The sequence below is a fragment of the Mus musculus genome, chromosome 13 (assembly GCF_000001635.26).
Source record: "Mus musculus strain C57BL/6J chromosome 13, GRCm38.p6 C57BL/6J".
Lineage (NCBI taxonomy): Eukaryota > Metazoa > Chordata > Mammalia > Rodentia > Muridae > Mus > Mus musculus.
This window is the reverse complement of record NC_000079.6, coordinates 59,148,639-59,173,125: the sequence shown is the minus strand read 5'-3', so window position 1 is coordinate 59,173,125 and position 24,487 is coordinate 59,148,639. Positions and strand designations below refer to the sequence as shown.

Here is a 24,487-nt window from a genome sequence, read left to right as displayed (position 1 = left end):
CTTCCGAAGCATCTCTGCTTGTGGGTACCTTACACTTAACCTGGGCGGAGCACTGTTCCACTGCCTCCTGGTTTTTGCTTTCTCACTTTTATTAACTTCATAATCAAGGAAGACCTTTTCATACCAGAAAATAAAAGCCTGGGCCCTTTTAAAAATAGCAACATTGCAATCATGGGAATGAATGAAATATATTTGAGTTAACTACCCACTACTGACTGTCTATTAAAACAGTATACATTGCCAATCCTGAGAGACAGCCTCTTCCCACAGTGCAACTGAGAGGGCATGAGGTTGGAGGATTGCTGAGAAAGGGCAGCGTGTGCTCTTAATAATGACAAAGTCCCTCCCACAATCCCATACCAGCCCCCCTCAAACCCCTCCCAGCCTCTTCTTTTATGTTAACTCTCACTACTGACCCATTTTGTAGGTAGCAATAGCAGCGTGGTGTTGGTGTCTCAGTTGTGGTTAAGATTGGGACTGAAACAAAGTATCTTTCCTATCTTTCCGGCTACTGAGGGACAGTGTGGCTAATTAAATAATGTCCTGGAGTTCTGGAGACTGATTCTCTGGGCTCAGACCTTAGCTCTACAGTTCACTGGCTCTACTACTTAAGGCAAAATATGCAACTTCTCTACGAATCAGCCTCCATGGCGCTAACAGAGAAGATGATAATTAATAACCATCCCATAAGGCTGTTGTGAGGGTGACTGAAATTGAGGCACACAAGTCTCTTAAATTAGAAAGTGTGAAATAGCTAGAAATTATCATCTTTTATATCTATTCTTACAGGATTTTCCAATTTACGCTTTTTTCCCCCATTGAGGTTTTGAGTCTCTCTATTTAGCATCTCTGCTGCCTCCCACACACTCCAGAACATAGGCTGCGTACAATGGATTTACAAGTTTTATTTGCCCACTGTGTCCAGACCAATGCCTGGAATGGAGCCCAATGAATGATACAAAGATAGTAAGAAACTTTTCAGTGAATTGATAAACTACTATATCACTCTGTGTCAGGAAAAGGAGTCCCTTTGACTGTCCATATATGCTGAAAATAATTTTCCACTATGTCTTATTTCTTTGATTTTGTCTCTTAATATGTCTTAATAGTATTATTACGTAATGGATAAGAGCACTGGCTGTTCCTCCAGAGTCCTGGGTTCAATTCTCAGTACCCACATGGAAGTTCACAACCACCTGTTAACTCCAGTTGCAGGGGGATCTCATGCCATCTCATAGCTTAAAGGACACTAAGCACACCTAGTATACAGATATACATACAGGCAAGGTGCACACCACACACACACACACACACACACACACACACACACAACCTTTTATAGTAAATTTTTTTCTCTCCCATTTCTCTATTTCTCATCTTTCTACTGTATGTATTGAACCAACAGTCTGGACACGCTAATCAAGCGTTCTACCACTGACCTATTTTCTTTTATTTTGATTTTGACTCAGGGTCTCACCACATAGACAAGGCTGGAGTTGACTTTGTTGTACACCCTAGAAGGCAGACCTAGAACTTATGATTAATCTTTCTGCTTTATCCTCCCCAGTGACAGATATTACAGGTCTCTGCCACCAGGGTTGGCTTGATGTGTTTTTAAGGACATTTGGATGTCCTTTGCATGCTGGTTGGCCCATGACTTCACGATGCAAGCACTTTGACCTTTTAACTCAAGACTGGTTCATATTCCATAAGATGTGTTGGCTCTTGTACTTTGATATACATAATATTCACAGGCTATTTGTGAGGCAGAATTTTCTATGTTGGAATGATGCCATTAGATATGGCCATTCTGGATCCCCGGGTGTGGATAGGTAGGGCAGAACCAAATGTTTAGAGAGAAAAGTAAGACGTTCAAGCTATGAATGTTCCTTTTTCACATGAATTCTATGACTGGCTTAAAGAGAATATATAATTAGGGATCTATCTTATTGGGTTCCAGGTTGCCTGTTCTTATTGTATCCCAGTGACCACACAACCCTCCACATGGGACACATCTGTCTTTGCTTCTTCTATCAGTAACTTTTCTGTTGCTGCGATAAGAACATCATGGCAACCTAAGGAAGAAAGAGTTTATCCTGGCTTATGTTTCCAGAGGAACTTGAGTCCACAAGGGAGGACCAGGAGATACGACAGCAGGAACTTGAAGCTGAGGGCTCGTGGCTTCAATTGAATGCATGAAGCAGAGAGAGCAACTGGAAATAGAGCCAGTCCTTAACTCTAAAAGCCCTCCTCCAGTGAAGACTTCCGCCAACAAGGCAATACCACCTAAATCCCCCAAACAGTGTCAAGGAATCAAATGTTCAAATACAGGGGGTGGGGGGCAGGCATTGCCATTTGAGCCTCTACAATTCCCTATTGTAAAGCACCTTAGCCTACACTGGAGACAAGTGTATGACGTGTACCTCATTGGCTCACGGATGAGTCTTGGCGCTTCACTCTCATGAGCAAATTAGATAAATGGGTACTAGACTAGATCTAGAGGCTAGAATGGCTACTGAGGCCAGGAAGGCCAGGAATGATCAAAGGTCCAAACATAAATCTAGCCTAGCAGAGCAAAGGTCATGCAAAGAGTCTGTTACCCCAGTTGGCACCAGAGGAGTCTACCTGGAAACTTAATGTTCCAAAGATGGGCAGAGGCTATGAAAGACCATCCAGCTTCTAATCATGGCTGGGTGAATCCACACTTGGTGCTACAACAGCAGAGTTAAGTTGCAATTGCAGAGGCCATGTGACCCTACAGAGCCCAAGTCATCTACCCAGCTGTGACAGATGTTTGTCCACGCAAGCTCTAGCCTAGAGCATGGGTTTCTGCGAGTATATATATATTTTTTGGTCTACTTTGTTCACATGACTATTCCCTGCAACTATGACAGTCCCTGACATGCAGCAAGGGTCCAACCACAGTTTATTAACCAGTGAATGAAATGACCAAGTGACTGAATGATCCATGACTATTAAGAATAGTTTTATTTTTAATGTGCCTTCTGAAAAAAAAAGAAAAGAAACTAAACTAAACAGGATTTGTCATGAAGGCTAGAATTGGGTCACTCAGCGCTTTAGAGAGAGCAAAGTTCACATGGCAGAACCTGGGACTGAGTGATGGACAGAGTGGGGTGGCGCCCACTTTGCCTGCTTTACTGTCGAGAAACGGCATGTCTCTATTTCGAGAAATTAAGGCTAATTTTACATGTGCAGAATGAGCAAAGCACCCTGAGAGTCTCCACTAATGAATTCCGATGGTTAATTACACTTGGGTTCTTAATGCTTCGCCCTCTGGAGCCCACCATGCTGATCTTGCTTGGAGGCTGTGAAGCTACACCTACCGATGTCTTTCTCTAAAACAAAATGGAGGAAGCTCGGAGAGTTTGCAGAGCTCTCTTTGTGCTTCCTTATCAAGCCTTCCTGTTTTCACTGACAACTGAGTCGAAGGGACAAGAGTTTCCTCGGATCATCATCCTCTGGACCTGTTCAGGTTTCTTTCAAAATGCACTTGGGTGGAGGCTTGGTGTTAAGCGAAGTTACTTCCCTGTCATCTGAGTTTCTAAAATAAGGAATAAAATATCCCACCCGCAAGCTCACCAGTGCACAGAGGCTCTGAGAATTGCAGGAGCCGAACAACACTGCTGAGGACCAGCTCTGCTAGAGACATGAACCCTCAGAAGCATCCTTGATGGGCTTCCATGGGAGGGCCTGGGAGCCCTCATGGCCCCCTTTCCTAAAGTTTTTCTTTCTCAAGGAAGAAGAGATGTCATCCTGTGACTGACAGACATCATCCTGTGATTGACAGACATAAACCTGTAATTGACAGACATCATCCTGTGACTGACAAATCTTCCAAGCCTGAAAGTAGCCTCCTCTGGCCATATAGTTAGGGGGGGTGCTGAACAGAATACAGCAGCTGTGGAGACTGGACAGCAGACATTGATTTCTCACTTTTCTGGGCCCTCAGAGGTTGGAATACTGGCTTCCTTGGTGTCTGGGGAGGTCCATCTCTCTAGTTAGCATCTTCAAGTTTTCCTCGTGTCCTCCTTGTGGTGGGATCATAGCATCTGTGCCCCCTATTATGGTGCTAGTCCCAAACACCAGGCCCCTAACTCTCTTCACAAGCACACTCCCAAAGCATCCACCTTCAAACACCGTCCTGTTGGACGTTAGACGTCAACATACGAATTCTGGCGGACACATGCGTTCAGTCCACAGCACGGCTCCTTCCCTGTTACCGCACTGACGATTATGGCTGGCGTACGTGCATTGCCAGATTATCTGGTAGCTTGGACACCCCCCCCCCTTTCTGATTGGCACTCTCTGTTGATGTAAAGAAAGGTTCCGGGTGTTGCATTGATCCAGCAGCGACCAGCCTGTAGCCGCTTTGCTTCATCCGCAGCATCAAGTGGAGTGGAAAACAGACACCATAGTTACCAGAAACCGGTGTGAACGGTGTGGAGGAGGGGAGCGCAAGAGATCACAGAGGAGGCAAAAGGTCAGCACCCACCCTCCATACTGTCTCTCAGTATGGACTGTCCCTGAGGTGATGAGGTCTCAGCCCCTTCTGTAAGTGACACGAAACAGTGCAGCATCTGATAGTGGCTTGCCCCAAATCATCCACAATGGAGGAGGCCCAAAGAGGCAGTATACCCTTCTCCATAATCTTTTCAGTCTCCCACCTCCACATGCCTTTATGTTATGGATTGCTATACATAATATACATCTTGGCATTCTAATCCCTTATGTGGGTGAGTGTTGCACTGCTGACTGAAAAGCAGGGGACAAAGGGGTCAACGCTTTGTGTGGCTACAATGAGGAACAGTACATGCAAGAACAGTTGTCTACGGCAAGGGACATAAGAAAGTCTTTGAATTCCCAGTGTATAGTAGGTGCTTTTTTTATTACTAAGACACTGTCAAAAGTCAGTTCATGTTACAACCTTTTAAAAGTAGGAATGTCATCAGCACTGTCCCGTATAAACCCTTCACTACCTCCAGAGTAGATAGTCCAGTCTTCAAAGCTACAGGCTGAGTCCTCCCGCGCTACCCTCCCAGTCATTCAGGCTATGTCCTACTTCCTTTATTTTGTTCTTTCGTTCTTTCCTGTTGGGAACGCAAAGGTTCTTGCAACCACTGATCTCCAGGGAGCCCAGGCATGGTTAAGCACCCAGAACTGTCCTTTCAAAGAGAAGGCTAGTAATCTAAATGACACTGAGGTTACTAAATGACCCTTAGGTACAGCCATGAGCTTCCCCAGTCTCCCCCACTCAGGACCAGAGGTGGCTACTTAGCCCAAATGACCTCTATGCTATCTACATGACCAAGACCAGGCCAGATCCCTTTTCAGTCCCTTAAGCTAATACAGGCAGCCTATCTCTAGAAACCTTCTTCTTGGAAGACATGACATGTCCCCTTCTTACTGGGTTCTTCCTTGCTTTACGTCACCTCTTTGCTCTCGCCGGGGAAGTCTTCCAGGGGATCAGACAGCATCTCCGTTTCCTAGACTTTGCACATGGCAAATCAGAGCAGCAAATCGCACATAAGTTATTGATGAAATAAACAACATTTCTTACAAGCTTTGCCAAAAGGAAATTAAAGACTGACAGTCTATCAGTTCAGGAGTGAGGATGGCAGGGGTGTCTCATGTGCGTGCAGATCAGGATTATAGCTTATCAACAGTCTGTTGAAAATCTGATTAGTGGTATTTGATAGTGAGTGGCAAAGAGTAGCTCATTACATTTGTGGTTTATTTGTTTGTTTGTTTTTTAAACACCCTCAACAGTTCCCAAGACAATCAGACTTACAGAGCTTGTTTTGGTAAAATTCCTGAATTGATTGTAAACAGAAACATACACACACACCACATACATACATGCACATATCTCATATACACACACGCATGCATATATACACACCATATACACACGAACCAAATATACACATACCACATACATATGCATGTACATACACGTGATATACATACATCACATACAAACTCACTTAACAAAGTTACTGGTGCATACTGAAGCCCTGCTTCAGGTTTTATAGATGGCAGGGCTCTACAAGATGATGGGAGTTTGCATGTAGACTTCAGATCTGAAGGTGTGCTCCTGATTGGGCCCTAACAGCATCCACTGTGGAGGAGAGTTGGACTTTTGTGGATGATGGGTTTTGGTAAAGCTCATCACATTTTGGGTTCTGAAACAACATGTCCTGAGGTTGTCTCTTCTAACACACAAGGTTATAGATTTCACTCCTGAAGGGTAACTGCTCCAAAGGGCTCTCTCTTCCATGAGGGGCCTTTGCTCACCCTGTAAACAGCTTTCTGTGATGACTCCTCTACCCAGGCTGCAGGAAAGGCCAGGCTCTGCAGCCTCAGTGATTGGCTTCAGGACTCTACTGTTCACTATGTGGCTCCAGTGTGTGTGGGAGGGGTTTTCAGTTTGGAGCTTGGTAGAGCTGATGGGCATCCATGAAGCTGAAGGGGAGAACTTGGAGATCTTAGGGGTGGACAGGAAGGACCACTCACCCTTTGCCCTTGGGTCCCTCAGCCAGGATGACCACGACCCTGAAGACACATGGATACCTCGGAGAATAGAAGATATCTGTCATAGGATATGACAACTTTGGTCCAGGGTCAGAAAACTCTCACAACTTAGGAATGGAGCACAGGTTGTGAGTTCTTCACTGTGACGCCTAAGCCTTGCTTGTGTGTGGGCTGCAGGGTTTCTCTGGCCTGTGCTGAACTCATCACTCAGAGTCTAATGCGGGATTCTCACCTAGCGTTTCTGTGTCGCTCGCTGTAAAGCTTCAGATCACTCAGATTCTCTGCTTGAACTTGTGTCATTGTCTCCCTGTTCACCCACTAATAAGTCAAACAAACTGTGGCGCATGCTCACGCCATGCTGTGTGATATTTTGCTTTCGGTTTCATCAGAATGCCATATTGCCAACACTAAACTATAAGCTTCAAATGTTTATAAATCCCATAATCCTCATCAATTATGGCCAATTATGTCTTATTGTGAATTTGTTTAAAGTACTGAATTCTTTAATGTAAGCATTAAAATATGGAACAAATTTATATCTCTATGTCAAAATGTCATACAACCACACACATATATACACATACACATATATATGTACACACATATATATATATACTCATACACACACATATATGTACACACACATACATATACACATACATATATAAACATGAGCACACACACACACACACACACACACACACACACACACGCACACAGCTTTACCAGGAGTCTCAAGAAATAGAAGCATTAACCTCAACGCCTTTGAAGGAGCTGTCTGGGGATTTCCTTTTCTTAAAGTGCCATCATCACGGGGACTTCCATCCTGGTCACTAAGGTGTCAATAGGATGTTACAGCCTTACTGAGCACCAAGGAACACAAATATGCCCACTCCAGCCCCGATGTAAGACCTTATAGATGGATATCCCAAGGAGAGAATTTTTTTCCTCTGAGTTTGGGTCTAATATTTCCCTTAGAGTCTGGGTGTCACTAAGCAAAGTCACAGGCCAATAATATGGCCAGTCTCAAAGGTATTCTGGAGAAAATTTGATTTTAGAAATGACCATACAATTTAGGTAACCTGAAGGTATCAGTGGCCACCAGAGCCACTGTTTGTATCATGTGTTTCCTGTAGTGTCCTCTTCTGGGGACACCGCTGCAGCTGGGTGTGGCGCTCCTGTCATGTCCAAGGCTGGAGTGATGATGGACTCCTACTCATCTGTCCCGACTCACCCCGAGGTACCCATCTCTAGTGAGGAAACTGAAGTCAAGCTTAAGATTCCCTTCTCTTCTGACGTAACCCAATCAAGCCTATGAGTGTATCTTCTTGTCTTAGTTAGGGTTTTACTCCTAACGGTGCCATATCCTGGGCCAACCATACATGAACCTTCACACTTCTAAATACCTCTTAACAGATCCATATCACCCCGAGTCCTATGCCACCAGTTCATGAAAGGCAAAGTTATATCTCCGGAATGGATACCAGTTTCCTAAGTGAAGCAGCCAACTTCTTACTTCTTCCTGTTTTGGTGAACATGACCTTTCATCTTTTCGGTGCTTCCTGATTGCAAAGCGGCAGAAAGAGCCACCAGGCCCCAGGTCTTTTGATTGGCTGGACCTCTACTGAGGCTCCGCTTCTTTCCTCCCCTCTTCCGGGTGACTTCCCCAACACCTTCAGATGGTCAGACTCCTTGCTGCAAGTTATCATCGCATAACAGTTTTCTATGCAATCGTTCACCACAACTGGAATGGTCCTGGATCTTACTCTGTGATATGTGCCGGTGCATGCACGCACGGGTGCATCTGTGAGGGTCAGAGGTCAGTGTCAGGCATCTCTCTGCCACTTGTCACCTGTGGCTTTGCTGTTTGACTAGACTAGCTGGCAAGTGAACCTCTGGGACACTGGTTTCTCCAGTTCCCCAGTGCTGGGATTATAGGCGTGGGCTGCTATGCAGGACTGTTCAGTGCATGCTGGGATCTGAACTCTGGCTCACACCATTGTGCAACACACTTTACTCACTGAGCTCTGCATACCAAGCTGTGAAGTACACTGTTTCTTTGCTTTCTCCTTCTGTTTAGGTGGGTCTTTTATAAGCTTTGTACTTGTCTGGGAGGCAAGGATGACTACTCCCAAGTAATAGTGACCATATTCCTCCTCTCTCTACCCTTTATGTCCCCAAATGAGGCATGTTAGCGACAGAACAAGGCACCCTTGGAGACAAAGAAAACGTGCTTTGTTTCAAATTGTTTATATGTGGTAGAACGGGGCCCCAAACTTCTCCTGATAGACAATAAAACAGGAAGCCACAGCCACCCGTCAACAGGGCCAGGCAGCAACAGGTAAGGAAGCCAGACTTTTGGAGCAGGGCTGATTAGGTTCATTGACCGAGGGCTCTGTTGCCACGTGGTCTGTGGTAAGTGTGTGGAGTGAGTGGTTCCTGAGAAAAGACCAACTCAGAACCTTACACTCAAGGGACATTTGGGAGATCCTTGCCCCGGGGCTGCTTTTTGTCTCCTGTGAGAGGAGAGTTCTGGGGCACGTATCTCCTGAAGATGGGGCCACTTGGAGGCTGAGCAGGAGAACGCACACTGCTCATCTGGAGCTGATCTTGTCAAGTGGTTTTTAGAGATGTATTTAGGAAGTGATTGCCTTGTGCTCCAGAGGGTAATTCCCAAGAGATCTAGACAGCACTCACTCTCCAAGCAGCACCCGCCACATGAGGAGTGTTGCGTGTTCAGTTCTTCTGGAAAGTGGTGAAACTGAGGCATATCAGGTCGAGTTAGCCTCAGAAGAATCTTAGGTCCCAGATCGGACTAGCAAGGATGGGGCTCTATCACCCAGGGTCTCAGAGCTCCTTCCCTTCCAGATCCCTCCCTTTTGAGGCTTCCACTGCCTAGGCCCCTGGGTTGTGGCCAAGTTATCCATGGGTAGACTCACCTTCTGCAAATAAACCTGCTTTACTGTTGTGTATGGGTTTTCCAGTTCTGACACGCCATCCCCTGCATTATCACCACCAAAAACAATGATCTCAAGTGTATTCTGAGACATACTGTGGCATGGGAGTGAGCCAAGACCATAGGAACCTATAATAGTCTTATGGGAGAGGCCATCTTCTGGTGCCCGAGGCTGCAGTTCCTGGCCTCAGATTCAGATGTCTTAGCACAGGTACTGAGAAGATTTTGGTGGTTTGACATAAGGAAGGGTGCCCTGTGGCGATGGGCCTGTCTCACATCTTCCATGATCTCAGAGTCAACCTACCCTATTCCTGCTGGGCTTTGCAGAGTAAATGGTATGTGACTCGCAGAGCTTGCCTTAAATCTGAGTCTCTCTCTTGCTGACATCTTCAGAACGAATGTGGGAACCCCATTCTGGACTCTTGCTGCAGATTCCTCTATGGCATTTGTTAAGCTCGCTCTCTGAGGTGTGTACACCGACCTCCTCTTATACGTACATAGCACCACCAGCTTTAGGCTTAAGCTAGCGTTCCCTGCCGAGTAAAGACGACACTGCTTATACTGTGTGATCTGTGGAGGCAGATTTTTAGCATAATGTCAGTACCTCATGACAGGCCTACAAATTAGTCTAGCTCCAGATTTGCAAGAAGCTGAGAGAGATTATACAGTGCAGAACGCGTTCTGATGCTGAAACTGTAGCTCATGGCTCCAAGGTTGTGGATTCAGACATCGTCTGTCTTCACCAGGGAATGGGACCCCAAATCCCACAGTTTTCAATTCTGCAAATGTTCAGGAAAAAGTCCTGACAGATTCCTTAGGCAAAAGAGGGGCCTGCACCCATATGTTCACAGGCAAGGAGCACAAGAGTTGGACTTTAAGATCTGTCACTGAGGCTGGAGAGATGACCCGGTGGTTAAGAATATGGCCTCTCTTGTTGCTCTCACAGAGGATCTGAGTTCAGTTCCTAGAACCTACATAGTAGCTGACAACCATCCACAACTCAGTTCCAGTGGGTTTGATGCCTTCTTCTGACCCAGGTATGTACCAGGTATAGACATGGTGTGCATACGTACATGCAGGAAAAATACTCTGCCCTGGTCTTTTCTACTGCTATGACCAAGGCAACTTACAAAAGAAAATATTTAATCGGGCTTACAATTTCAGGGGTGAGAGTCTGTGATGGTGTAGCCACGTCCTAGGAGAAATAGCTGACAACCTATATCTTGACCAAAAAATAGGTAACAGGGAAAGCCTTCACCCACTGATACACCTCCTCCAACAAGGCCACACACCTAATTCTTCCCAAACAGTTCCACCAACTGGATAGCAAGTATTCTTGAGCCAAATGGAGTCCATTCTCTATTAAATGACCATACACTCACACACACAAAATAAAATAAAGCTATCTAAGGAGATGGTTACATCTCAGTCACCTATGGGGTTTTGGTGTTGCTCGCTAGCTGTGCTCTGAACCTGCTCCTGTCTGGTGAGAGACCTGCTGTGCCATACACACCTATAACACATTCAGGTCACTCAGGAAATGTAGGACTCTAGAGTCTGTCTGTGAGAACAGGACCTCCCTCCCAGAGATGCTGCCTGACTCCTCCTCTCTGACTCCTGCTCTCTTCCCAACTTTCCCCAGATGACTGGGATAATCTAAGATTCCCCCAGACCCCCAGGTCCTGATGGGGAAATTAGGGCTTTGGGGTGAGGTGTAGAGAAACTGGAGTCCTACTGGCCAGCCTCCAAATCTAAACTTCAGCAACCTCTTCCATGAGCTTTGTATAAAATACTTTATCTAATGATACACATCCATTTGGAGTTTTTTTTAATTTCCCCTAATTATCTACTTCTGAACACATTCCCTATATCACCTGCACTTCCAACTCTCAAATCTTTTCTCCCCTTTTCCAAAGACAGGAGGAGCCACAGAAGTAGAGAGATGGAAAGAGGTTTGGAATATAAACATAATGGTCCTCACTCTTACCAACTGTACTTGATATGGGAGCATTCCCCCAAAAGAGTCTCTTCTTTTAACTTGGTTAGTCATAAACCAATTTTCTGATCTCCTGAGGGAACCAATATTCCATGTTAGCTTTCTTTCTGCATAAAACCTCATTAAATTTGCTCAGTAATTGGAAAAAACAAACACACAAACAAACAAACAGGCCCCTTATTGAGAAAATGGATCTTTACAGAAAAGCCTAAGAACTAGTGTGCTGAGCAAGAAGTAACATAAACAAGGGGCACGTTTGACCTAGTTTAAGAAACAAATATTTAAATAACTGCGGTATGTGAACAGTCCCCGTGCTAGCAAGGCACTTCTCAAACATCTGCCATTCATATAGGAGGCTAAAAATGGCAGTGTCTTGAATTACATATACTGCTTCAGGAGTACTTTCTGTTTTACTTCAACATACAGATATATACATATACCTGTCTATTAATGTATAGCTTAGCAAGTATACAAGGTAATGGGCTCTCTTTGATATATTCATGCATGTGTGTTACTATGCTCTGACACATTCATTCCTCTGACCACCTTTCCTAGTAAGTCCGAAGATTTGGAGGGTGTGTGGTTGTTGTAAATTCAGACTGTTTAGAAGAACAAGCGCTACATAGTTTCCACTCATTCTTGAGTGGGGGTGGTGAGTGGGCACGAGAGGTTTGGAGCCGGGAAGACTCACACATCTTATTGTTAAGCACACCTTCAATGTTTGAATGGCCACAAGGCATTTCAAAATCAAATTGCTGATAAGCAAGAAAAGTGTTACGAGAGTGAAAGTAAAAGCCTGTGTACTCACGGGTGTGCCCATCTGTTTTTCTTTTCCCTTACACTCAGGATCAGATACATGGGTTCCACTGTGGAGCTACAAAGAACACTTAACTCTGGACAGCACCTAGCCCACCTGAGAGGGTTGCCTGCGATGGGACTTGGGGACCAGCTGTTTTCCAGGAATCATCATGTAGAGTGAGCACTGAGTACCACACAACAACATGACACAACACTGTGACCTTTGTTAGGAAACCCTTCTCTGCAGACAGACACATCACAGAAACGCAGACGTAAAGAAATGTGGAGAATAAGTGTCTGGGGGTGGGGGGAGTGCTCTGCCTCAACCAGTGTGGCCATGGCCCTATACCTATGGGCTGTGCCATGTCCATAGCCCTACACTGGAGGGCTATGCTGTGTCCATAATCCTACACATAAGGGCTATGCTATGTTCATAACCCAATATCTAAGGGCTATGCCAGGACATTCCCCTATACCTAAGGGCTGAGCTGTGTCCATGACCCCATACCTAAGGGCTATGCTGTGTCCATAACCCTGTGCCTAAGAACTATGCTGAGAAGATCTGGAAGATGGGGCAGAAAGAGCCAGAAGAGGGGGATGCCTGCTGCTCTATACTGTCTGCTACATAGGACAAGGAAGCTGAACTCAGGAAATCTTAAGAATACGCCTAATCAAGACCTACGTAATACAATTCCATTCAACATGCCAACGTAGATGGGAAATTTTACAAGGTCTCAGGCAGGAGAGAGAGAGAGAGAGAGAGAGAGAGAGAGAGAGAGAGAGAGAGAGGCTACACTAGAATACTCAGTGGGTTTTGTTTGTTTGTTTGTTTTCTGTGTGTGCCAGTAAGACTTACAGAAGAGCTCATGAACTTGAGAGGGCCCGAGAAAGATATGGGAGGAGCTGTAGGCAGGGCAGAGGAATGGGTGGGGATGACTGAAGTACAGTACCCAGGTCCGAACATCTCAAAAACTTAGAACTACACAAAGACATGTTGTGGTGGATGCAAACACAGGAAAAGCTGTGAATAAGTTCTACGACCTTCTCTGCCTCACTCTTCACTCATAGTTAGGGGGTGACAGACACATCTCTGGGCCTGGCACAAGCAAAATGCTGCCAGAAAGTCTTGGCTCAGCGCAGTGTCTAATTCCCTTTGAGGTGGACATTTACCAAGCAGGTATTCAGTGCAGGAAGGTCACAGTCCTTGTATGTCTGCTTTAACCTTCACTGCAGAGCATAGGCAACCTAGGGGAATGTGAGGGCATGGGCAGAGCTCCGTGAAAAGCTGGGGTCAATTCTCATGGAGCTCCAAGGAATCTTCTCAAGGCATAAAAATCTTGAGGCACACAATTAAGTTATTACACCACCATGTTGTCATCCCACGTGCTTGGCAACTCAACTGAAGACCGTGCTACAAAAGATGATCCCAAAGCCAAAGAGCTGCTGTCAAGAAACATCTGTAAATCTTAGCATGATGCTTTGACATAAAAGGAAAATAGGGATGGCCCCTTTAAAGACAGAGTAGCAATGACTGCAAATCCACAGCTGACAAGAGATGCCCCTCAGAGAAAAATCAACACATGGGCCCTTGGAGGTTTAGTGACTATAAGATGGGTCCCTCACCATCATCCTTTGCCACCTATGTATCTCAAGGACAGAGGATGTGGGCGTGCTGACCTACGTCTAGAGAAATTGTGTATGGTATGCAGACCCTTCCCGTCACCACACATCTGCAGGGGATTTCCAGTGGGAACTGAGCCTGGCAGATGCTATGTGCTCTGTCATTACTAGGTCACAAAACATTGCACAGAGAAACAGTTGGCTTCCAGCTTGTGGTGGAGGAGCAGGCAAGGCAGCATGGTGAGGTCAGGCTCAGGTTGGCTCTGGGAACAAGACTAGCAGGCTGAGTGCGTCCAGAAGGTTTTCTGGGGTGGAATGGTGGACAGTCACATGTGTGCAAGGTTTAGTAAGAATCTCATTCTCTCTATCTTGCAAGGACAGCACGTGGTCCCCAGACAGGGCTTGATCTCTTACATTGTCAGTGAGCTGCATCTCTGTGGTCTTGGTGACGTGGGGGATCCCTGATTAATGTGCTGTCTGAAAACATACATGAACTTCCTCTGAACAGAGTCTCTAGACATCAACTTGTGCCAACAAGGAAAGAATTTGTCACCAACTATGCTCAACAAATATTTATCAAAGAAACTGTGTCTCCATCCACTCCTGCCTCCCTCCCCTCCTATCTCTTTCTTCTCAATTTAACTGATTGATCTTTAGGCTTTTTGGTGAGGGACTGTTTCCACCATACGCTGTGTCCTCTGCCAGCAAAGCCCAGCCCAGTGTTTACAGTTTACACTGAACCTTCTATTTCATAGTTGAAAAGCAAGTGACGTAACTATTACTGTGTCCAGGAAACTGAAGAATTGGTCAGTGGCTCATCTCTGTGACCTCTGCAGTCTTACAGCCCTTAGATTCCCTGTTAGATTCTGTTAAGGGGAGGAAGACACATCAGTCAGCCTAGTACAGCCGCATAGCATCATTACTGTGAGCTTCCAGCCTAACAGAGGAGCTTCCAACCTAACTGCCTACCGTTGCCTCTCCTGAATATTCAGATGCTCTCACAGCTGGAAAGAAACCAGAGCAGGGCTGACCAAACCACAGGTCTAAAACATGGATGTATTGCGATAATATTTAAGTACAAAGCAAATAGGATCTATGTAGTTCTAAGATTCATGAGGGAATTGTAGAAGAAGGTATAGAGCCTAAGGTGGTGGGCTAGAGGGATGGCTTAGTGTTTGCACACTGCCTTTTCAGAGCACCCATGCAGGGTGCTCCTGTAACTCTAGCACCAACGTTTCTGGCTCTCCGTTGGTGTCTGTACATGGATGTCCCCACACGTGCATTCCCCCACACAGACACACAAATAAAAATAATCATAAAAATAGGTTTGAGGCAATCCTGGGCTACAAAGAAAGCCTTGTCTCAAAGGATACTGATTAAAACAAACAAACAAACAAACAAACACAAACAAGCAAAAGTCAAACTCATGGAATCCAAGAATGCTGGTGTGCCTCAAAAAGTAGTCTAGCTTGGGGAATCAGAAGACCCTGTACCTATCCTGCCCAGCAGCCTGTGGAAGCCAGTGGGTCACCATCAGGTAGCAATGGGTTACCCTTCCTCACTCCATACACTCCCTTCTCATGAAGACCTAGGATGTATTTAAGGGGTAGAAGACGCATCAGCTCAGCCAAGTACAGTCCCAAACATCATTACTGTGAGCTTCCAGCCTAACAAATCAGAAAGGTATGCATCTCACCTGGTCTGGGAAATGAGCCACCTCTGCTGCATTATGAACAGCCATAAGTGGCTTTCAAAGGTGTGGTACTACTTAATATCTTGGCAGCAAAGCTGTGGACTTATAATGAGATCCAATAAGCATACGTCCCCGAGATGATTGCTTCAGGAAGATTCTGATGGAAATGTATCTCTTCGATAAATCATTCCTGACAAAAGTCCAACCTGGGCATTGATCCACTGGAGAATATCTGTGAAAGGAGGAGATTGGAGAGAGATCAAGGCTCTTCTAAGACCAATTCCTAACAATGTGGGGATTTTTAACAGGAGGGCGAGGAAACCTAGAGACAAGTGAAGTCAGGTATGTCCAGGCCTTGGGGTAAATTCTCTCAGTGATTATGGGAGACAGCAGGGGTGTGGTGCTGGGTCTCGGGGCACCTTGTCCTGAGGTGCTGCATGTCACTCCCACGCCAGCAACAGCTACAGATTCTTGGACATGAGACAGAACAGATATGGTCCCTAAGACGGAGCAGAGGGTTGACTCATCAGGGACTCTGACAGCCTTTTCCATCTCAAGCAGCCAAGTTATTGTCTCTTCACGGTAAATACAGGACAGGCAGGCATGCTTTTGAGATGACAATCCAAAAGACGAAAGCACTGCAGAGCATGTACGAGGTGTCACCGACATTGCAATGGACTGCCCTCCATAACAAGCCTACCCAACAGCAGGTCTTCACTGAAGCTGAGTGGATGGCACTGCTTCAGGGGACAGGCAAAGTCCACCGAGGACACATCTGGGCACAGTATAAGAGACCTAATGTTGTGTGGCTTAAGATGCCATTTTCATCTTGTATGTACATGATATGACACACAGAGATCTTGCATATTTAGGAATGAGCTATGATAATGCTGTTTCTATAGAATCCTGACCCTTTATGCTTCTGCTAGCTTGTGAGTTTTTAGAAAATAAATAAGAAAATAAATCTTCTAAGACTCCTAAGCTGTCATGCTGCTGGTTAGGGTTATTACCATTGTGAAACACCATGGCCAAAAAACAATATGGGGAGAAAAGGGCTTATTGAACTTAGGCTTCCACATCACTGTTCATCACTGAAGGAAGTTGGGACAGGAACTCAAATAGGGCAGAAACCTAGAGGCAGGAGCTGATGCAGAGGCCATGGAGGAGTACTGTTTACTGGCTTGCTCCTCAGACTGCTTCCTTACAGAACCCAGAACCATCAGGCCAGGGATAGCACAACCCATAATGGAGTGGTCCCTCCCCAGTCAATCACTAATTAAGAAAATGCCCCACAGGCTGCCTACAGCCTGATTTCATTGAGGCATCTTCTCAATTGATGTCCCACCTCTCTGATGACTCTCGACATGTCAAGCTGACATAAACTAGCCAGGACAGCTGACCCCTTGTCAATCTGACACTCAAATGCAGCACTGTTATGCAATAATTTTCTTTTTTTGTTGTTGTTATCGCCAAGATTATCATTAATAAAAGCAAATAACTAGCTTTGCATAGCTCTTTCTCTCAGTGAACCTCCTACATCTATGGCTCACCATTGTGTCTGACCTCCCATGCACATGGCCTTCCACTATATATGAACACTTCTGATGATTCAACTCAAACCTGCTTTCAGGTTCCTGTAGATAACTCAAGTATAGAAACTTGACCAAGTGCGATTAGAAAGAGCACTGGGAATTCAGGGCTCCAAGCTTAGATTAGATGCATCTTTTATACCCAACTGTGAACTCTTAGGCAAATTGCTTAACTCCTCTGGGCCTTGGGAGGCTTCATACACACACACACACACACACACACACACAATTCTAGTCTATGTGCATTCCTTCTAAATGACAGCTCTGCAAAAAATCCTCTATAAGACAATCATTTATATTGGACAAAATACAGCTCCTTGAGACTTTTATATTGGACAAAATACAGCTCCTTGAGACTTTTATAAGATATGACATTAAAAATGTTAATCCTCTAGTGACTTAACTTTTATGTTGTTTTCAATTGCTTTCTAGTATGAAATAAACACTGTTGCACATAGAGAGGCTACAGTTGGCTGTGAAACGTCCCTGAAAAGCCTAAGTATTAGAAATGTGGTCTCTAGTGGTCTGTGAGGTAAGGCAGCTTAATAAGAGGTTTCAGGGCCCTAGAGGTGTGTCCTGGAAGGGAATTTTGAGACATTAGTCTCTGTATTTTTCTCTCTTCCAGTTTCTGATGGTGAAAGGCTTTGTTCTATCACACTGCCACCATAATTTAGTCTTTATTCGCCTCAGGCCCCAAAGCCATGTACCAAGTGATCATGAGCTCAAACTGTGCACCAAAACCCCTTGTCCTTATAAGTTGACTTCTCTCAGCTATTTATAACAATAGCAGGGAGTCGAGTTGATGTATAAAGACCTTTATTGGAGATGTGTACATTTAAATGGAATGTATGAGTCTCAGGGTACATGTGTATTCAAATTCTTCATGAAATCTCCATCCCAATTGTTCTCCAAAGTGTTTATGTCCATTTACATTTCTACCACAAAGGTATAGAATACATGAAAAGCAGAGACCTTGCTAAGGCTTTTTCTGAGTATGGCCATGTTGTAGGAGTAGGCTTTGTCTATAGGGTAACCTTGATGGGAAGTAAGAAATGACTAATTTGATTATTTTATTCCACAAATACATTTGGGCCCATATGATATAGCAGCACTATGGAAAGTGCTGGGGATTAAAATGCATGCCACTCTGACTCAATAAGGAAAGTATCTGAGCCTCCAGGAATGTGTGCTTTGTGCAGGGAACTTACCACCCTTTGTTCTCACAAAATTATTACAATAATTTGAACTAGATACTACAATCTCATTTTACAGATGAGGAAATGAAGGTTCAGAAAGAACACACTGATGAAGGTCAGATGGAACCATGTTCTGCCCTTTTCCCCCCTGTTTAGATCTTCTCCTGACTCAGACCACCTCTGCACAGGCAGGGGCTGCTCTGTGTTGGAAGCACATTGGGAACTAGGGAGACTGAAAAACTGTGCAGTCATCTGGCTGACTTTCAGATGAGAGATTGAGATTCTCCAAGGAGGAAATTGCTCTTCATTGCTTTACTATCTGGAAATACTTGGAGACCCTAGGAAGGGAGTTCTTGTGACTTTTCCCTACTCTATGTCTGGATTGCTCAGGTGAATTGTGTTCGATTATGGATTGCAAGAGGATGTTTGGTTTACAGTCTCTGAGAGACAATACATATTTCTACCCCAGAGATATGTATCCATGCAGGTGTTGCCTAATACTGGATTCTGAAGAACTGGAATCTTAAGGGGTTTTCCCCATCACAACATCTTGAAAGTATTTTCTCCCTGTCAGCTCCATATTCTAATCCCAAAAGAAAGATTTGGTACTTGGAATATGCAATATGCCTTTCCCCCCTCAGCAAGGTGTACAATTAATTCCTCCTGCTCTTAAATAGAATGGCTGAGCAGAAAATATCTCTGGGCGTCCCCAGAACTTTCAGGAACCCAATGATCCTGGTCATATTTTCATTTTTTTTTTTTAGAACAATCATTGCAAACCTCTGCTTGTAAGAGAATGAGTAGCTGGAATTTCCTTCCACTGTTTTTGTCCCAAATGAATGTGAGGGAAGTCATCAAGCCATTTGGTCGACCTTCTGTAGTTATTTGTTATACCTATAATAAACTAAACTATAATAAAGAGAGAGTCTCAGAAATAAGGATCGTGGAACAAGTTTAAGTGTTAAAAGTTGTAATTTATTTTTAAAAACTTAAAAACTTTATTTAAAAAAAAACCTAAGTAGGGAAAAGAAATACAGCCTCCTCATTCTTACCCACTTCAATGATCCACCTTTGCTTCTGCCCTCTGCAATGCTGAAAACCTTTGTATAGTGACAGGTTCTTCTCAGACCTGCCCATGCCAGAGAGAAGATGAAGACAGGTTCTTGAGATTTGCCTTTACTAGAAAGCAGGTCTCTACCTCTTAAAGGCCAAGTAACTTCCTTAGATCTAAATGTTGGACAAGTAGCTAGAACTCAAGATACAGGGCAGCATGGTGCGGAGTCTGTCTACTACCTCCTTATTATGGAAACCTACACCGATCTTTAAAGTTAACCCTGATTTCTGTATTCTTATTATATATATATATGAATATATAAATTTCCCCAGATGTCCAGATGCCAAATAGGAACTGAACATATTTCTTAGACCTTACTTTGTTTAATGAAAGAAGACAGAAGTTAATTAATGACTATAATGGTTAGAGTTATATGTTGTTCAAGGGTCCCTTTCTGAAAGGATCCCCCCTGCCTTCAGAGAATGTGGTGGGGAAATCTCAGCAGCATGTTTGAGTGGTCTTTCTATGATTCACTCAGACAATCTGCTTATTTGGCTGGCACACTTGGATCATATGTGGAGAAATCATATTGGTAGTGGCATATAAAAGTAGTGGCAATGTAGGAGCTTGGCTACGTCAAAGACACTATGGGTATAGTGAATGTACTACACTACTGTGCTTTCCCTTTTCTTTGTATTACTTCTTCACTTTCTCTTTCCCAGATCTTTACCTAAGACATGCCTCTAAAAGTGTCCAAGAATGCTACTAAGAATGACCTGAAAAAACAAAGTATTATTCCAAATATCCTCACTGTCAAGCTGGGTTAGCTTCGGTCCCCTGAAGAGATAGTTGGCCTGTGGGAGAATGTCTTTATTGTTAATTGATGTAGGAGGACTCAGCCCACTTTGGGCAGCACCATTCCCTAGGCATGTAGTCTTTGAGTAAATAAATCCTCCCCTATGTTGTTTTTGACTAAGATGAAATTAGAAGAGGTGCTGAGAGGGAGCCTAATCTGGGTCTCTTCTCTCTCTCTCTCTCTCTCTCTCTCTCTCTCTCTCTCTCTGATAATAAAGGCCATAGCTAGGTGTTTGTGTAACTCTTGGTACAAGGCAACTAGAAAACTACTTAAAATGTCACACATGGTGAATTGGAGCAGTATTATCTGGTAATGCTTATGGGGATTCTTACAAACTTGATAAAAGCATCGACTATAAGATAATGTATCTTGTTGGCTATTGTTAAGCTAAGGCTCTGGGAAGAGATAAGAAGAAGCCAAGTAAGGTCATCAACTTCTAATTGAATGCTTAGCACTTTCTTAATGCTTTACAAAGAGACCCTGTATCCTGGTGGAGGCAAGGTGGCAGATAAATAAGAAGCACACTCAGACATTATTCTACAGAGTAGCCAAGTTCCAAACTACAAACTCCTATAGTGGAGGTCAGAGAGTTGGTATTAGTGGTAAGTTCCCTCAAGGCAAGGTGGGCACAAGGGGAACAGGTCCTTACCTGAAGTTAGTTAACGACACAAGTAGTAGCACAAGGCATGCTCACGGGACAAGACTAATGGGCAAGCCACAGGCTGCTATTCAAATGATATGATTAAAGTAGCAAAGATGAACACCAAGGAGTGATACCCCACCACAGGTCATGATCTACTGTTTTTTGAAGCAAATCACCATGGATCAAGCCTACACTCAGGGAAAGAGATTTCACAGAATATGAATATGACTCCCCTGGAATCCACAAAGCTTTTGAAGGACATTTTATACCAAACTAAATTCAGATGAGTTAATTCCATGCACCTGCTTCTCAATACTATTAGAAGATAGGAATTACTGTAGTATGAATGGGTCAACGTCAATATAAAGGATGTGGAAATAACTTCAGGGAGGATGGACGCCAACAAATGCAAGAACTAAAGGAGGAGGGAACAGTTGGTACCTCTGAGTGCTGAGACGAAATATCCAAAGAAGAAATAAATGTGGAAAAGAACCCCTCTTAAGGCCAAATGGAGAGTGGAGAAGAACTTTGCAGTAGACCGCTAAGTGGACTGAAGCTGGAAGCCAAGGGTGGAGTATGGAGACTGCTGAGCTAAAGATGAAACACCATCAAGCCACTGTCCAGCAGGATAGACACTCCAAGATGTTGCAGTATATTTGATCACACTATGAGCCCCAAGACTGTGTCATTTACTGAAAAACTCTGTGTCTAGCTTGTTCTCTTTCTGCAACCTGCCTGTCACTGTTCTGGTAAAGTGGCCTCCTCCTCTCCTGTCTATACTGCTTCCTTAAGTAGCTTCTCTTTCCTCTTTCTTCTCGTGGGAGTTGGACATATCCTATTCTGTCAAATCTTTCTCTGATTTGTTACTTTGTCTGTCACTCAAATTAGACATCACTTTCAAACGTGGGTGCTTCGTTGTACAGTCTAAGTTTGCCTTCATTGTTTGGGATTAAAGATGTGTACTAAGTACATACCTTTACAAGGAGATCCTTGAGTGGTGGGGGCCAAATGCAAAGCAAAATGACTTGTTTAAGAGATAGGAGAAAAAAGTACAGAACAGGATGCTAGAATGGATCTATCATATGCTGTTCATTAATATGAGAAGTGTCATGGCAAGACATGGATGAGAACAATGTCACAACTCACAAAACTTATGTTCTTTGAGTTTGACTATTTTATGAGCTAGAAATTGAGCCCAGGGCTTTGTACACTCCAGCGAAGTGCTAAATCTGTTACTTAGTATGCTAATTCACAATTAATAAACTATATCAATGAAATAATACAGTTGGTATCATTTAATATAGTATTATAAATGATACTCAGTTGCTATGCCACCTTGATTGGCCAAGAGATATTTATAACTCTCTTGTCTACAAGCCATAAACTCAGCAGCTTCATTCTCCGTGTTATAAAGGAATGAGTTATCAACTGCTCTTGGCAATGAAAAATCATAAATAATTTCAATTTGAAGCATGTTTCTGCTGACGCAACTGTTAATGGAACTCTTAAGAGTACACTGTAGGCTGTGACAACATCAAGATCAATTTCTGACAAATTATTTTGAAATACAAATTTCTGTACATCTAGAGTAAGTTTTTAAATGGTTTTCTGGAAAAGATTTAACTCTTTACATAAAGCATTTTTGTTTGTCTTCATTTAATTCTAAGTATAAATTTACAAATGGCATTCTAATGCCTCCTCTGACACTTGCTTCAATTTGAGGAGTTTATACAAGGAACTAAGATGACTTCCTAGTTTGCGTTTAATTCAAAATGACTGCTATGTATTTTATTGCTTCATTTTCAATGACAAGAAGATACTCATTTAAAAACTTTTTCTCTTGTTAATAATTGGTTTATTGGAAGGTTCATATAAAATGCTATTCTTTCTTTTGAACACAATGACACACACACACACACACACACACATATATATATATATATATATATATATATATCAAATCTTTTAGAATACTAAAATTAGAGATTATAAATTCTTTAAAATTTCTAATAACTGCCCAATATGCTTTGCAATGCCAATGTGCATGCTCTTATTTAGAGTACTATCTATCAGGCATAGGACATTCCTGACCTGATTCTAGGGCCATAGTTAACGTTTGTGCTGAAGATAAAAAGATAGAATCTAGTCACAGTTGCTAAGTTTGCCTCTTACCCAACATGGCTTCTGTGGAGCCTCCCATGATGTTTCTGTTTTGGCTCAGTCCCTCCTGTCAGGGTCAGTAGGAGTCAGGCTCCCTGCCTGCGTCACCTCTGCCTATGTATGCCTGACATTCAGGTGAACTGCTTTGCACTCATGCTACACACTGCCTGCTGTGTCTGAGAACCGAGACCCATCTTGTCATCTCTCCTGTTCTCGGGCATCGCCCCTCAACTCACTGGACATAAATACACAAAGGCAGAGATGCAGGATTATAAAACTGTTAAGAATTTCACAACTGGGCTGGAGAGATGGCTCAGTGGTTAAGAGCACTGACTGCTCTTCCAGAGGTCCTGAGTTCAATTCCTAGCAACCACATGGTGGCTCACAACCATCTGTGATGGGATCTGGTGTGTCTGAAGAGAGCAATGATATAATGATATATATATATATATATATATATATATATATATATATATATATATATAAAATAAATCTTAATGAATAAAACAAATCTTTTTTTTTTTTAAAGAATTTTACAACCATATCGACAAAGCCGTAAGTCCTGCATGGTCCCTTCTACACTGGAGTGTCACGAGGCCCATGGGAAAGGGAGCTTTGGTGGCCAGATACAGGCTGGGCAGAAACACCAGGAACACAAACAGGGACACCAGGGGCATTTCTTCTTCAGCATTTCTCCACTGACAAAGCTGGACAGAATGCCATCTGACGGGGGTGGGGAGGTGTGTTTATACAGTTCAGCTCTCATGCCACGCAGAGGAGATAAAAAGTTGATTTAAAAGACTTAAGTGCCATCCTTACTCACTGTGGAAACTGACGGTGGAGTCTGTGAGACTGAAGACCCAGAGATCTGTTCACAAGTACCGCAGTTTGGTTCGTGCAATTGCGCTCTGTGAGGAAGTAACTGCGCATGCTCCCCATGAGGAAGTAATTGCGCATATGCGCTAGATCTGAACAGTCAGGTAAACGGAGGATGGCCACATCTCTTCCTGGTTTGGTGAGAAGTTTCAGGAAAGTAAGAGAGCGAAGGAGAAGAGTAGGAGATGTTCCAAGTGGAACAGATTGGAGCTGGAGACATCAGCCTTAACTCATGCTTGGCTTAATATAGAAACAGATGGATATATACAACGGTATTTATAAGTGTGTGTGTGTGTGTGTGTGTGTGTGTGTGTGTGTGTCCTTGATCTGTCAAGCAAGAGAACATAAACCATCAATATATTCATGTTTAACCTTGGACTTGTTTCTAATGCTGTTCTCCAATCAATGGAATCAGAGCTTCCTAGAGAAATGGATAGTCTTAGAACTAAGGCAGGAAGTGGAAAAGGTATCTCAGGACATCTGTGGAGAGTGGAATAC

At 43.7% G+C, this 24,487-nt stretch overlaps 1 long non-coding RNA gene across 1 annotated transcript in view; it reads right to left on the bottom strand.

The window, feature by feature from the left end:
• The window catches only part of Gm34354, a 54,957-nt gene extending 30,676 nt beyond the window's left edge, over window positions 1–24,281 (bottom strand). Inside the window, exons 1-2 of the long non-coding RNA XR_382523.2 lie at window positions 23,937–24,281; window positions 15,619–15,847 (exon numbers count right to left, since the gene is read on the bottom strand). This is a non-coding gene — a long non-coding RNA (predicted gene, 34354). The remainder of the gene's footprint in view (window positions 1–15,618; window positions 15,848–23,936) is intronic.
• Between the last annotated feature and the right edge of the window lie 206 nt (window positions 24,282–24,487).